At 42.4% G+C, this 9,833-nt stretch overlaps 1 non-coding gene across 1 annotated transcript; it reads right to left on the reverse strand.

Annotated features, from left to right (window-relative positions):
- Positions 1-8,552: 8,552 nt before the first annotated feature.
- LOC145393231 (5S ribosomal RNA) lies at positions 8,553-8,671 on the reverse strand. Its single transcript, XR_013896183.1, has one exon. It is a non-coding gene; the product is annotated as a 5S ribosomal RNA (ribosomal RNA).
- Between the last annotated feature and the right edge of the window lie 1,162 nt (positions 8,672-9,833).

The following is a 9,833-nucleotide window of genomic DNA, read 5'->3' on the forward strand; positions in this document are numbered from 1 at the left end:
TGATTCAGGGGTGGATTGGCTCCGGTACCTTTTGTAGGCCTTCTCCTTGTTGCGGACAGCATTAGAACAAGCGTGATTAAACCAAGGCTTTCTTCCGTTAGTCAAAGGATGTGAGAAAGGAATGTATGCTTCCATGCCTGAGAGAATAACCTCCGTAATGCGCAAGGCACACTCAGATGGCTCACGGCCATGGAAGCAATAATCATTCCAGGGAAAATAAAAGAAGTACTGCCTGAGGGCCTCCCAGTTCGCGGCTCCAAAATGCCACAGACAATGTTTCCCTGGAGGGTCCACAGGCCGTACCAGAGTGATAGGACAGGTTAAGGTAATAAGGTTGTGATCGGAGGAGCCCAACGGAGAGAAAAGATTAACATAGTAAGCAGAAGGATTAGTTGTGAGGAAGAGGTCAAGTATGTTGGAGCTCTCTCCAAGGCGGTCAGGGATACGGGTAGGGTGCTGTATAAGCTGCTCTAGGTCATTAAGGATAGAAAAGATGTAGGCTTGTTCACCAGGTGGATCTGTGAAAGGAGAGGAGAGCCAAAGGTGGTGGTGAACATTGAAATCTCCAAGAATGGAGATTTCAGAGAAAGGAGAAATGGACAGAATGTGTTCCATCGTAGAAGTAAGATAGTCGAAGAATTTTTGATAGTCAGTAGAATTAGGGGATAAGTAAACAGCACAGATATATTTAGTCAGAGAATGACAGGAAAGCCGAAGACAGAGTGTGGAGAATTCAGAAGAATCAAGTTCAGGAACACGAGAGCAAGATAAGTCGTTGCGTATGTATACACAACAGCCACCTTTGGCTTTGAAATGAGTATAGAGAAAGTAGGAGGTAACATACAGTTCACGATTGAAACAGAGTCCAACGGTTGTCTCCCATTTTTAGATATCCTAGTTAGGAGAGATAATGGAAAATTCCTATGTTCTGTGTTCCGTAAGCCTTCTTTCTCAGGTTTGGGTAGCAGTTTTTTCAGTTATTGTTGCAAAATTTTTAAAATCAATGCTGTTAAGACCTTGTTACATAGAGCATTTTTTTCTCTCATCTACATACTGTATTCTCTATTCCATAATGAGATTTGCTTCTTAAGAAAACATTTCGTAAATAATGGCTATAGTGATAACTTGTTCTATCGTCTTGTAAGGAATTTTCTTAACAACCATTACATGCCTAAACAACAAATCTCTACTGCTGGTAAGGAGGTAATTTATCTCAGTTTACCCTACTTGGGTGATATTTCGGTTCAAATGAAAAACCGGTTGATTCACAGCCTTGTTAAACTTTATCCTCAAATTGACTTTAAGATTATACTCAGTAATTCATTCAAAATTAGCTCATTTTCTCACGTTAAAGACCCTGTTCCGACCGACCTCCGTTCGTCTTTTGTTTATTGTTTCACGTGCCCAGGTTGCCAGGCCGGGTATATTGGTAGCACAATCCGTGCTTTCAAGGTTAGGACAGACGAACATATGGGTCAATCGAGCAGGACAGGCCGACGACTCGGGTCCCCTCCTCACTCAGCAGTAAGAGACCATTGTGAATCTTGTGATATCTTACTTAAAAAAGGAATATTTTAAAATATTAGCTTCTTCATCAAATAGTAACTTAAGATTGCTAGAATCTATTTATATATAAAGTCCCATAATCCATCTCCAGTTAACACTATGACTGCAGTACCTCTTTATGTTACTTAACTGTGTCAGACTCCTTCCCCATACCCCTATTTTATTTTCGTCATATGTAGACCGTAAGTCTCTGTGTGTATTTTCACTTGCACATTATTATTTTAGTGTTTTTCATTTTTTTTTTTTTTTCCATTTTCAGATCACTGATGATGACATTTTAAATGTCGAAACGTTTGAATAAAGATGTTGCTTATGTCAACGCTCGTTGTCCTCTTCCTTCTGAAATTAAGGTTCCCTACGAACACCCCACTACCTGAGATTTGGAGAAAATTTGGTGGGTAGACAGCCCATGTCCCAGGGAACAATCGATTAACTTTTGGGACCGATCCGGATCGTATTACAAAATCTGGACCTGGAAAACACTTTTTGCAAAACCCTAATCAGTGATGAAAAAACTTAACCCATTATGAAGAGTGGTTTGGAAATTACGTTGCCCTGGTTGGAGAGAGACGCTCCACTGGATGCCTCACTAGTTTAGGAAATAGAATCACTGATCATCAAGGTGAAGAAATATTATTTAGAAACGTAAGGGACCAAAGCTCTTCCACCTTTCTAACGAAGAAAATGACGAATATGATGCTTACAATGAAACTATGGTAACTGAATACATCAGAGAACACATTAATAGATCAGTCCCATGTGGCTTTGGAGAATAGTTCCTTTTGCTCAATAATGATTCCGTGGTTAATCCAATAAAACTGACCGAGGTTAATAAATCAATATTAAAAGAAATGAAGTACATAGCACCAGGGGACTCTGGAATATATACAGTAAAGTAATATTAAGCCTGCCAGATCAGCATTTACTTTACTTAGTAGCCATATTTAACAACCGCTTCTTACGGGTTAATTTTCAAAATCCTTACAAAACAACTACACCTGATTTAACTCCAGAAGAGGTACAGCACCTCATGACCCGATAGACGTAGGCTGATCTTAGTTTCGGAAGTGCCTAGTAAAACCTTTTATATTAAATAACTGACAAACTTATCACAAAATCAAATTTATACATACAAAGCACAGGGGAACAACAGATACAATTACGACCGTAAAATAAGTGATCGACTGCAGAGGCACTTACCCAAAATGGCGTCGTTTTACCAAGCCTCGGAGTCCCCAGGGGGGGGGACCATAAATGCCCCCACCATCTGCCCCTCTCCCGGTGACGACTCAAGATGCCTGGAACCACTGTCTGACTCTTCTTCTTCATTTCTGCAACATTCGCGGCCTTTCCTCTAACTTTCGCTCTGTTGAGCACCACCTCTCCTCCTCTAAACCTCACCTTCTTTTTCTAACGGAGACTCAGCTGTCTGAGGCAACTGACAGCAAACCCTTTTCTGTATCCTCCTACTTTCTCTATACTCATTTCAAAGCCAAAGGTGGCTGTTGTATATATATACGCAACGACTTATCTTGCTCTCGTGTTCCTGAACTTGATTCTTCTGAATTCTCCACACTCTGGCTTCGGCTTTCCTGTCATTCTCTGACTAAATATATCTGTGCTGTTTACTTATCCCCTAATTCTACTGACTATCAAAAATTCTTCGACTATCTTACTTCTACGATGGAACACATTCTATCCATTTCTCCTTTCTCTGAAATCTCCATTCTTGGAGATTTCAATGTTCACCACCACCTTTGGCTCTCCTCTCCTTTCACGGATCCACCTCGAGAACAAGCCTACATCTTTTCTATCCTTAATGACCTAGAGCAGCTTGTACAGCACCCTACCCGTATCCCTGACTGCCTTGGAGAGAGCTCCAACATACTTGTCCTCTTCCTCACAACTAATCCTTCTGCTTACTATGTTAATCTTTTCTCTCCGTTGGGCTCCTCCGATCACAACCTTATTACCTTAACCTGTCCTATCACTCCGGTACGGCCTGTGGACCCTCCAGGGAAACGTCGTCTGTGGCATTTTGGAGCCGCAGACTGGGAGGCCCTCAGGCAGTACTTCTTTGATTTTCCCTGGAATGATTATTGCTTCCATGGCCGTGAGCCATCTGAGTGTGCCTTGCGCATTACGGAGGTTATTCTCTCGGGCATGGAAGCATACATTCCTTTCTCATATCCTTTGACTAATGCAAGAAAGCCTTGGTTTAATCACGCTTGTTCTCATGCTGTCCGCAACAAGGAGAGGGCCTACAAAAGGTACCGGAGCCAACCCACCCCTGAATCACATCATCTTTACGTTTCTGCCCGGAATCGTGCTAAGTCTGTTCTTCGCTCTACTAAAAATAATTTCATCCATACTAAAATGCTCTCAACTCTCCAACTCGAATTCTTCCCGCTCCTTTTGGCATCTTGCCAAAAATCTTTCTAACAACTTTACCTCATCATCCTTCCCTCCTCTTTTCTACTCTGATGGCTCTGTAGCTATTTCTTCTACTGATAAAGCAGATCTCTTCGCACAGACTTTCTCCTCCAATTCTACCTTAGACAATTCCGGTGCTGTTCCTCCATCACTTCCCCTCTCTGACTTCCTCATGGCTGACATTAAAATTTCTTCAGTTGATGTATTTTCTGCCATCACTGGCCTCAATACTAACAAGGCATATGGGCCTGATGGGGTCCCTCCTGTTGTTCTCAAGAACTGTGCTTCTGTGCTTACACCCTGCCTAGGCAAACTCTTTCGTCTTTGTCAACTTGTACCTTTCCTTCTTGCTGGAAGTTTGCTCTCATTCAGCCAGACCCAAAGAAGGGTGACCACTCCCAACCCTCCAACTATCGTCCAATTGCTTTAACGTCCTGTATTTCAAAAGTTTTCGAGTCAATTCTTAATAGAAAAATTTTAAGGCATCTTTCCAATCACAACCTTCTTTCCGATCGTCAGTATGGGTTCCGTCAGGGACGCTCCACTGGCGATCTTCTCACCTACCTTTCAGACTCCTGGTCATCCTCCTTTCGGGACTTTGGCGAAAGCTTTGCCATTGCACTTGACATCTCAAAGGCTTTCGATCGAGTCTGGCATAAAGCCTTAATTTCCAAACTGCCCTCCTACGGTTTCTATCCTTCTATCTGTGCCTTCATCGCTAGCTTCCTTTCTGGTCGTTCTATAGCCGCTGTTATAGACGGCCATCGTTCTTCTCCTAGATCTATTAACAGTGGTGTTCCTCAGGGCTCTGTCCTATCACCAACTCTCTTCCTTTTATTCATCAATGATCTTCTAAGCTGTACATCTAACCCTATCCACTCATACGCTGATGACTCCACCCTTCACCTTTCCATTCGGTTCCCGCAACGCCCATCTCAACAGTTACTTCAACAAACAAGGGATGAGGCTATGGCACACCTAATGTCTGACTTGGCTCGTATCTCTGACTGGGGTAAAAATAATATGGTTGTCTTTAATGCATCTAAGACTCAGTTCTTACACCTTTCAACCCGACAAAATCTTCCACAGGTATACCCACTAATGTTTAATAATATTCAGCTTAATCCTACATCATCCTTGAACATGCTTGGGGTTTCATTTACTCGGGACTTATCTTGGAAAGATCATATTACATCTCTTGTAAAATCTGCTTCCAAGAGATTGGGTGTGCTAAGCCGACTCCGCTCTTTCTTTACCCCTGCGCAATTGTTGACTCTATACAGGGGTTTTATCCGCCCCTGTGTGGAGTACAACTCTCATGTGTGGGGAGGCTCCCCTCATATAGCTCTTCTCAATAAGGTGGAGTCAAAGGCTTTTCGTCTCATTAACTCTCCTCCTCTTACTGACTCCCTTCAACCTCTGTCTCTTCGCCGCACTGTTGCATCTTTATCTCTTTTCTATCACTACTTTAATGGTCACTGCTCCTCTGAACTGTCTGCTTGCATTCCTCCACCTCTACGACGGGCGCATAGCACCCGTCTGGCAGCAGACTCTCATCCTTTTTCTGTCCAACTCTCTAATGCAAGAATTAACCGTTACTCCCAGGCTTTCATTTATACAACAGGTCAACTCTGGAACTGTCTCCCTCTGTCTGTATTTCCTGCTGCCTATGATCTCCAGTCTTTCAAACGCAGTGTGTCCAGGCATCTCAAAATGATCGGATCTTGAATTTGGCTCTATATTGTATTTTGTTTTTCTCTAGGAGGGAACTGTTACTGCGGGCTCATGGCCTTTGGTTCCTTCTTCCTCGCATAAAAAAAAAAAAAAAAAAAAATTATGAGAGACGTTTCCAAAGCCTTTGAGAAAGCATGGCTGATGGGTATTAAATACAAAATCTTGAGCTTAAGAATGCCCATAACTTAACAAAAAGGGGACTAGATGAGGGAAAGTGAAGATGATGTATATTTTCAATATTTCGATGGCAATTTAACATGTGCAGACAATGTTACATAAATAATAAGTTATCCAAGGAAGATATGATAGCACTAAAATTTTACGAATTTAATACACTGTAAGCCTGGGCAGGTCTCTATCATTTGTGATTTTTGCTACCTCAAGCCGATTTAATGTAGCTTGGGAGAGACTTTCCCACTGGACGGGTTAGATAACCCCTTCATTAACTTGTAAGTTGAATAAGATGTTGTAGGTGACATGTAGAGGTGTATGGAATGTAGGAGGACTACTGGGCCTTGGGAGCAGGCTGTGAAGCTTTTGCCAGAGTCGGACACATAAAAAAAAAAAAAAAAGTCTTACGGTAGCTTTAAACTTTTAAAAGGAAATCATTTGGCTGAAGGAGTTTAGTATCATTCACGTGCTAGGGGTGGGCGGAAAAAAAAAAATCCTCATTTGAAAAAAGGTACTTATGTAGTGAGTAATGTACAGTGGCCCGAGGTTGGGTTAGTGCAGTCGAGAACATTAATGGTAGGTAACCACTTCATGTCCCTGGTCGTATTATACGGTTAAATAGTCCAGTTGTTGCATGTTTAGGATTTGAAGCTATGCTATATCACCCTGACTGGCGTTTTATAACTACAGCAAGTAAAAAAGTAAGTGCATTAAAATTGTTCGAAACATTCCCATCACTGTGGTGTATTATTTTATTTCGCTCTAGCTATTTACCATGAATATTTATTTTAAGAAAGACATCGGGCAGGAGGAATTTAATATAACCTTCACCGACCTTTTCAAAATTATGCCTCTCTTCAGAGTTAATTAAAATCATTCGACGGTAGCTTGATCAAAATGAGAAAGGTGTCATCGAAGTCATATGGTTACCTCTTGTAACCTGGGTTTGTTATTTTCATTTATTTTTACCATTTCCAAAAAATTATATTTCCGTTTAGAGCTATGTATTAACCAGGGGGGCCTCCAGCACGGGACAAAAAGAGATCACAAGTAAGCTAAACATTCACATGTAAATAACAAGACTAAAAAAAGTTAATGTCATCATTGTGAGGTGGTTTAAAGAGACTTAGTCAGAACAATCACAACAGATCAACCAGTTTCCATTCAGTTCGTATATGCGTAACGAAAATTTTGTTATAAATTTTTTTTTTTCGTACTTCTGCAGTAGCAGAATTACGACCAACTTTCCTTTCCGACAGAATTATACTTGCAACTGTTTTAATTTTCCGAGTCCGGCCCAGTTTCTTACCGGCGGCCATTTCGTGCATCTTCACAACACCCACCTACCCGTCCACCAAGCAACACCCTCCCTCCTCTCCGTTACACGACACTCCAACCACCCATACGATACACCACAACCATTCATCTCTCCACCACACCACATCCATCCACCAATGTACATCGCTACACAACCCCCACCCACCCCTGCACTACAGCGACACTTCCCTCCATTACGCAACACCCACGCTCCCATCAGTTACACAACACCCACCCATCCATCCAACACACAATACTCCTCCACTTATCCACTACGCAACACCTACCGTATTCACTGAGTGGAGATACTACGAAGGGCATAAGCGGGGAGAAAGAAGGAAATACAAAAAATCTCCCTGTTCGACCCAGGTATACACCTCTCCGATACAGTAAGGAAAAAAAAAAACACTGCATAGGAGGAAAAAAAATGGTCGGTCTTTTATGTCTTCCTAAAGTCAACCAACACGTTCTTTCTCCCTCCCTTGCAGGGGTAATCTGTCATGGAGGAAAAAAAATTAAATGATCCTCCCTGTCTGTCCTAGTTCACTCTCCACTCCCACCTTAACGCGAGAGGCAAGAACTGGTGCTGCCACGGGAGCAAGAAAAGGAAAAGAAAAGGTACTTCCCTTTCTGCCAGTACTCCAAGTCTGCCATCCCTTTCTTCTGCAAACACACACACACACACACACACACACACACGCGCGCACGCGAGAGAGAGAGAGAGAGAGAGAGAGAGAGAGAGAGAGAGAGAGAGAGAGAGAGAGAGAGAGAGAGAGAGAGAGAGAGAGAGACAAACCATATAAGAAGAAATGGAAAAAAATGTTTCTCATGTCTACACAAACTCTCTCCTCACATCCTCCCTCCCTAGCTCCACCGCCACGCCATTCCGCCACAGAGGGAGAAATGAAACAGTTGCATTTTCTCCAGTTCTCCAATATGTCTTTTCCCCTGTCCCCTCTTCATTTGTGTCAGTCAACGCCCTTTCCCCCCCCACAAAAAAAAAAAAAAAATCTTCCATGTGAACTGAAAAGAGAAAAATAAGAAATTCTTACCTGTCTGCTTCACCTCCCCTCGTCTGAACCTTCTGGACCCACCTCCTAAAAAATGATACGGGTTACTTTGTTGAAGGATAATTAAAATGGAGAGTTTTTCCCTCTCCCCTTTCCCCCTTCCTCCTATCACCCCACTGAAAACAACGGGGGGGGGGGGGAGAAATCATTCATTCATTGCCAGACACCATGTATCCCAAATAGGGTGACCAAGGGCTTAGAGTTAGCTGTTTTACAGGGAGGGGCACTAATCCTCCACCAACCCCACTTGACACGTAGGGATGCCAACAGCATCTGGTGTTCCCAGGCGGTCACCCATCCAAGTACTAACCAGACCCAACGTTACTTAACTTCGCTGATCGGATGGGAAGCGGTGTACTCAACGTGGTATGGCCGTTAAATAAATTAAATATTGCGAGGATTCGAAACAGCGCTTGCAACTGCCTGAGTACAGCAGCTTACCAAGCGAGCCATTTCGGCACCCAAGGGCCTCGAGCCTTGGTATTAGCTTTGCTGCGTGGGTCTGTCAAACACCCCACCCTATCTACCCCGGCTGTTACATCACCGGCTGTCTACCTAATAAATAATAATAATAATAATAATAATAATAATAATAAGACAGAATATGAAGGGAGCGGAAAAGAATAAATAGTACAAAAGTACTAGATAGATCCAGGAGAAAATAAACCTAATATGGGGCTTCGCTCTAGTCTACGGAAGGTGGACATTTCTTTTCCGAAAATCCCTTGTGAAAACTTACCGGACAGGACCACGCATAGAGATGCTTCTACATCTAAAAATAAAAATAATATCATGTGGTTATGGGGACAAGAGGAAACAAGAGTAATCCGAGATTGCAAACCTCCGCCAAGATAGGCATTATTTATCGTTAGAAGCAAAATTGTTCATATTGCCACTATCCTAGAATGGCAACGAATCCTTTAAAAAATTCCTGGATCCGGATGATGATCCGGATCACCACCAAAATCTAATGGATTGTTCCATGGGCCATACCTTTCCTCTGAAAAAAAGAAATCAGGAAAATCCGTCCATAACTTTTTGAGTAATCCTGCTAACAGACAAACACACAACAAACCAATGCCAGCAAAAGCATAACCTCCTTGGCGGAGGTAATAAAAAATAAAAAGTTTCTCCACCCTGTCGACCACCTTTACACTCCCCACTCGCCAAATCCAAAGAGATTATACGTCCATGGGAAATGGATGTGAAACAGAGTAAACTAGAAAGCACTCAGAGAGCACATACCTTTTTTTTTTTTTTTTAGTATTGCAAGAAAGAAGAACCAAAGACCAGGAGCCCGCACACCGTTCCTTCCAAGAAAAAAACAGAAACAATACAAAAGAGAGCCAAAGTCAAGATCCGTTCATTTCGAGATGCCTGGACACTGCGTTTGAAAGACTGGCGATCATAGGAAATCGGAAATACAGGCAGAGGGCGACAGTTCCAGAGTTGACCTGTTGCATAAATGTAGGACTGGGAGTAACGGTTAACTCTTGCATTAGAGAGCTGGACAGAAAAAAGATGAGAGTTTGTTGCTAGACG

The sequence above is a fragment of the Coenobita brevimanus genome, chromosome 23 (assembly GCF_032717465.1).
Source record: "Coenobita brevimanus isolate Jiangsu-jjx chromosome 23, ASM3271746v2, whole genome shotgun sequence".
NCBI classification, from domain to species: Eukaryota; Metazoa; Arthropoda; class Malacostraca; order Decapoda; family Coenobitidae; genus Coenobita; species Coenobita brevimanus.